Source organism: Hippopotamus amphibius, chromosome 9 (assembly GCF_030028045.1).
Source record: "Hippopotamus amphibius kiboko isolate mHipAmp2 chromosome 9, mHipAmp2.hap2, whole genome shotgun sequence".
NCBI lineage: Eukaryota > Metazoa > Chordata > Mammalia > Artiodactyla > Hippopotamidae > Hippopotamus > Hippopotamus amphibius.
In genome coordinates, this window is record NC_080194.1 from 117,147,983 (window position 1) to 117,154,006 (window position 6,024).

Here is a 6,024-nt window from a genome sequence, read left to right on the forward strand (position 1 = left end):
CGCGTGTCACCGCAGGCCCGCGGTTCTCCCGTTCTCGAGGGCACACAGCCAATGGCGACTCCGAAGGAAACAAAGAAGGCGGGAAAAGACGAAGGGGTGCGGCCGAGGGCCCCGCCCCCTTCTTCGCCTTGAGTTGCTCTGGGCGTGCGTTCGGGGTGCTGGGGTGTGGAGGTGGCGGCCTTCGCGGCGCCTGTGGTGGGTGTCCGGCGGGCTGGCCGGTGGACGGGCTGCGTGGGCGTCAGGGGCGAGAGTGCGGCCTGCGAGCCGTGGGTGGTGGCAGGCGGGAGGCGCGAGGCGCGCCGGGACCCCGCGGTTTTCCGCCGCCCCGCCGGCCCCTGCTGGCGCTTTGACTCCCAGCTTTGCTCTGCTTAATGAAGGGAAATTGAGGGTGGGTCGGAAGTTCAGGGGAGTCAGCTGTTTTTTCTCCTTGATAGCTGCCCCTCATCTCCAAACCGCTGAGAATTTGTACTTACTTCCCCTGAAACGGTGGGCCTGAGACCCACCTGAGTATTTGAGGGGAGGAAGGGGTTCAGTTGAAGCATGGAAAAAAAATTGCAAGCATATTTGCGTACTTTTTAAAAGATTCTCAGATCACTAAGTTAAGCATCTGGGGTCATGACGTTACACCTGGAGAGAGGAGAATGCAGCCCTAGCACTCCATGGCCCCTGCAGGGCAGTGAATGCTGTTCTCCACAGACAATAACAAAATAAATACTGCTCATGAGTTGTGGCTTTTACAGTTATTGTGCAGACCAAACACAGAAATTCTAAAATAGGGTGACAGACCGGAAGGTCAATGTTTTCAACCTTGATGAAATGGGAAAGGTACAGCTGACAGAAGACAGCTGATAGTAGAATGACAGCCAGCAAATGTAGAAGGAATAATGGTGTTAGAAGTAAAAGGGGAAGGGCCTTCCCTGGTGGTGCAGTGGTTAAGAGCCCGCCTGCCAATGCAAAGGACACGGGTTGGATCTCTGGGCCAGGAAGATCCCACATGCAGTGGAGCAACTAAGCCTGTGCGCCACAACTACTGAGCCTGTGCTCTAGAGCTGGCGAGCCACAACTACTAAAGCCTGTGAGCCATGACTACTGAAGACTGCACACCCGTAGCCGGTGCTCTGCAACAAGAGAAGCCCCCACAGTGAGAAGCCCGTGCACCACAACCAGAGAAAGCCTGTACGCAGCAGCGAAGACCCAATGCAGCCAATAAATAAATAAATAAACTTATTTAAAAAAAGTAAAAAAGGAAGGGAGGGTAAGCTCACAAATCCTTTTCTTCTGAATCCAGGCATACTAAAAGGTAAAATGTTACTGATCTACTTTTTATTGCTGGGTTAAGAAAGAAGCTAGCTCCCCTGGATAGCCTGTACTGCCCTAGTTGTCGAAATTCTGGTAGAGATATTATTAGTCCAGAGCCAAAAGAAAGTAACTAAAACCAACTATATTAACTTACAAGTAAGTCACTACAGATAAAGCTCTTTGGAAAGAGAGATGATTGGATTTAGGATTTGCTGATGGTGATTTGTGGAAGTTGAAGGGCTAGAATCATGCCTCCGACCTTCAAGAGACTCATCTTTCATAGCCACTAGTCGGCAAGATTGAAAGTGCTGACTTTTCCTCCACGGCAAAAGCTTGTTTTGACTCCATATCAAAAGGGAAACTGTATTGAAATGCTTTTTAACATTCTTCAAAAAACAAACAACAATGAAATTAAAGTTATGGATGATTTAAATGGCAAAAAACCCCACACACACCAGACTTTATGCCTTTTGGTATTAGTATACCCTTTTTAAGGATGTTATTTGGGGAAACATTTCCCCCCTGGAAAAGTTTGAACAAAAATTGCACTGAAAAAGACAAATTAGCTTTCAGCGCTAAAAGCCCTGCTTTGGAGGGGTCTCCATCATTCTTTTAAAGTCTGTGTAGTCATAGATGAGAAGCAAGCACAAGCAGCCTCTTCAGTAACATTATTATTAGGTTTAGTAATAGGTTAGTGAATAACGACCCAAGTTGATTCTCAAAGGAGGGTTTTGGGTTTTCATTTAATAATTCACCAGTATTTAGTACATCTGCTCAGCCTAATCGTTACACTATTTTGCTATTTTTAAACTTGTCTGTATAAAACATTTTGTGTTAAAGAAGAACCAGTTTCAGAAGTCCTTTGTTCCTGATTGTAAAGATATACTATTCTTGTCCTTTGGTGTTTTGTTGCTATAGTAAAATCAGGTAAATAGAGTTTTTAGATAGTAGTGATGGCTTTAAAAGGATTGTAAGTGGTGATTTTCAGTTTGATACCTACTGAAATAAGTGTTTATTATGATGAAAATAATCTAAAGCAACATATTGATAGTTCCTCTTGCAGATAGAAATAAGGAAGATTTTTACTTCCGCCTTTCAATATGTATAAACAGAAGTTCAGGTTATGGAGTTTTTTGTAATGTTATTAAAATCTTATATTCTAGCAACTGTACTCCAATAAAAATTAATTTAAAAATTTTTTAAAAATTAAAAAACTTTATATTCACTATATATGTGTGTATATATATATATATCTCATAAACCTTATGTTTCAGACAGGATGGGTGCTTAGCTCAAAATCTTTTAAAAAAATTTGAACTCAACTAAGAAAGCTTATGACTCTTTGTAAAATTCTGAGTTTATAAATACCTGCCTTCTGACTTAATGACAGATCAATTCAGAAGGTGTGGCATGCTTCTTGTTTTAGCATGCCTAAAGTAAAACTAAGAAAAAGAAGAGTGCCTAGATTTTGGTGGGCTGTTTGTATCTTGGCTTTTGGTTCTACTGACTCCCTTGTTTTTTGGCTCTCTTAGTAACCCCGTGGCCTTAGCTTCAATTTTCATTCTCACTTATGCCAAAAGTAAGTCCCTAGAGTGAGATCTTTAACAGTAGTTTCCAGCTTTTTCAAAACTGAGAATTACCTTTAAAGCCAAAAATGTTGACTGACCTCCACATAATAGTACTTGTATTTTTCAAGAGTTTGAGTATGAATAATGACAAAAAAGTTCACGTATTTTTATTTTATCATTACAACAGAATCTACAAACCTTTTGAGAAAACTGGTACGCAAATGGACAAAATATTCTTTATTCTGTTTACAGACAATGCTTGGTCTGCATATCAGTTTAATAACCCCTTTTGATAATTCTAGGGCTCTACTTCCCATAGAATTAAAATCATTCTTTTATCTACCTGATGCAAAATGAGGCTGGCCTTGGGTAATTTGATCATTTGAGCCAACTGTTGCACCTCCCCCTTCTAACTTGCTCTCCGCTGCCCTAAGAAATTGGAAAATATAGACTGAGGTGCCTGCTTAATTCCCAAGGACTATTTAAGCAAGTAATATCTCTCAGATTATCTGAATATTTGCATTTTCTGCTTCAGTAAGATTTTGGAGACCTGCCATTATAAAACAGGAAAATCATGGTGTTATCTTAAAACTATAGTCAAGATTAAAAAAGCAAGATGAGTCTATACCTACCTCTTGCCCGGTTAACCTTTTCCTGTTTTCCAGTTGGGTAAATCAAGTCCCGGAAAGGGCAAGACAATAGGCCAGATTTAAGAGGAACATTTACATCAGAGCAAGGACCAAAATGTGTTCTTTCTGTATCCATCTTAGCTATATCCTTTGGGCCAAAGTTATATAGGATGTCAGGAGAAGATCAAAAATTAATCTCCCACTGCAAGCCTATAGTACTGAATGGACAACTTTAACATGAAGGGCTTGCTTTTATTCCTTCTCTTTGACACTAGCTAAAGGATGTCACCTCATTGTTCCTTTTCTGTTGTACCCTCCCAAGTAGGGAGGATAATAATGCCGTAAACACATCTCCCTGGCCACTAGTTAAACATGTCTAAACTCTTGGGTATATATCACTTTTATAAGTTAGAAGAGATATTAAAAATACATTCAAGTAAAGGTACACTCTATGCAACTTAGTGTTCTTGGCAACACCTCAAAAATTGTTGTGGATAAGTAAAGTTAAGTAAGTGGCTAAGAAAGTAAAGTGTTAAATCAGGTTGCATATTCACAGCTAGTGGTTTTGGACTTTTATTTAACTAAAATTAGCTAGTGTCCAGTGGAATTTTGCCACCCATCAGCTATTGTATGCAAGTAGTGAATGTTAACCATTTTCTTTCTTTCTTTCTTTTTCTTAAACTAAAGGAAGAAGAATTCCTCTGTATGGAAAAATGACATTTTTAAATATCAAACCCATTGCTTGGGCATTTTCTATGATAACATTAGGGACTGAAATGCTAAATTCTGTCTTCAGTTTCTACTATGTAAAGCTTTTTTTACATCTATACAAGATTTCAGAAGTGGCCTTTTACCAAGCCCAGGTGAGATGGAGCCATTGTTGTCCTTTCACCTTAGGACAGAGTTTTTCCTTCCTCATAATTGTGACTTGTGATTTTCCAAAGAGCTGATTCTTCATGAGCTAAAAGAGTTATCAAGAAAAGGTTATCCATGTCCAAGATCCTCTATTTAAGGGCAAAGAGACTTTTAAAAGATTGTCATGTTTTAAGATTGCTTAAAACATAACGGCTTTAGAGCTTAAAGGGTAAGCTCTTGGTTATCTGGAAAATCCCCTTATCTGGAAAAATTAGAATTATTGTTAAGATATTCTATGTTTTGAAATAGCCCATGGTATTCACAAATTGTAACTCATTACCAATTAGATGGTCAGGATGGATAAAGTTCATGGTCTTAAAAACCTATATGGTTTATAATATTACTTATTTATTACCAACAACAATATCCTTGATCTAATAAGTGCTTTTGCCATTTTGAGATGGCAAACACTAATATTTTAACCTTTCCTAATGAAATTATATAAAACTGTGCCGTGGTCTGTAAACAGGCCATCACTCTTCAGAGGCATGGCCTTGTGCCTTGTGGGGAGACAGTGTAGCATAATGATTGAAAGCACAGACTCTGGGGTCATCTGCCTTGGCTCAGGCCCTGGCTCTGTCATTTATTAGCCAGGCAAGTTGCTTAACTTCTCTGGCCCTCAGTTTCCTTATAAAGTAGGAATAATAATAGTATGTGCTTCATAAGATTGTTTTAAGGATTTAATGAAATAATTCATGTAAAAACTGGTTCAAAGCCTAAACACAAAGTGAATGCACACTGCCTTTTTGGGGTGGTGTTAGTTGTTATTGTTATTGTTATTATTATTAATATTAATATTTCAGTATGTACACTCCCTGCTGATTCTGGAAGCAATGAGCTTTATTTTCCACCCAACTGATCAACTTTGGTTACTTCACATTAATTAAAAATTCAAGAGTCATTTTTATCAGTACAAACTACACTAAAATAATCCTGTGGTTTGTTTTTTTTTTTCCTCCTAGATGATTTTAATGATCTGGAATGCTCTTAATGACCTGACCGGGTATTTTCACAACAACTCTAAGGCTGACTGCTGTTCCAGTCGTCACCGTTCTGTTTTGTATGGTGCCCCTTTATATGCAATAGCCTTCCTGCTTCCCTGGTTCCCTTGGAAATACTACCAGGAAGGTGACTGGCTGAGTGGGCTTCACCTGGTGGTGTCATTATGTGCTTTTGATAGCACGCTGACCTTTGTTCAGCAGGCCCAGTGTGTACTGTTTGCAGACATTTTCACTACATATGAAAGTCGGCTTCAGCTCATTAACATCAACCAAGTGGCGTCCCTGGTGGGATCTACCAGTGTCCTTTTCTGTGGCCTCATCTCTGACAACATGGAAAATTTGCTCAACTTTCAGGCCATCGCTGTTGTCATTGCCATTCTTGCTACTGCCAGCCTTTATACTGGCACGTGCCACATGAGTCGCTTAGAACCGACGAGAAGCCCCAGTGAAAACCTTTTCTCAGCAGCTGAACAGGATCTCCCCTGGACCTCCGTCGTCTCACTGATGAGACAACTCTTGACCCAGAAAAACTTCCGCCTTTTTCTGATAATGAATTTCTTCCAAGTCTTCCATTTAACCTTCTTCAATAACTTCATGATGATCTTTGTTGAT

At 40.1% G+C, this 6,024-nt stretch overlaps 1 long non-coding RNA gene across 1 annotated transcript; it reads left to right on the forward strand.

The window, feature by feature from the left end:
* Window positions 1-94: 94 nt before the first annotated feature.
* Window positions 95-5,613, forward strand: LOC130829326 (uncharacterized). The gene is made up of 3 exons (XR_009047486.1): window positions 95-1,300; window positions 4,184-4,359; window positions 5,374-5,613. It is a non-coding gene; the product is annotated as an uncharacterized LOC130829326 (long non-coding RNA).
* The last annotated feature ends 411 nt before the right edge of the window (window positions 5,614-6,024 follow it).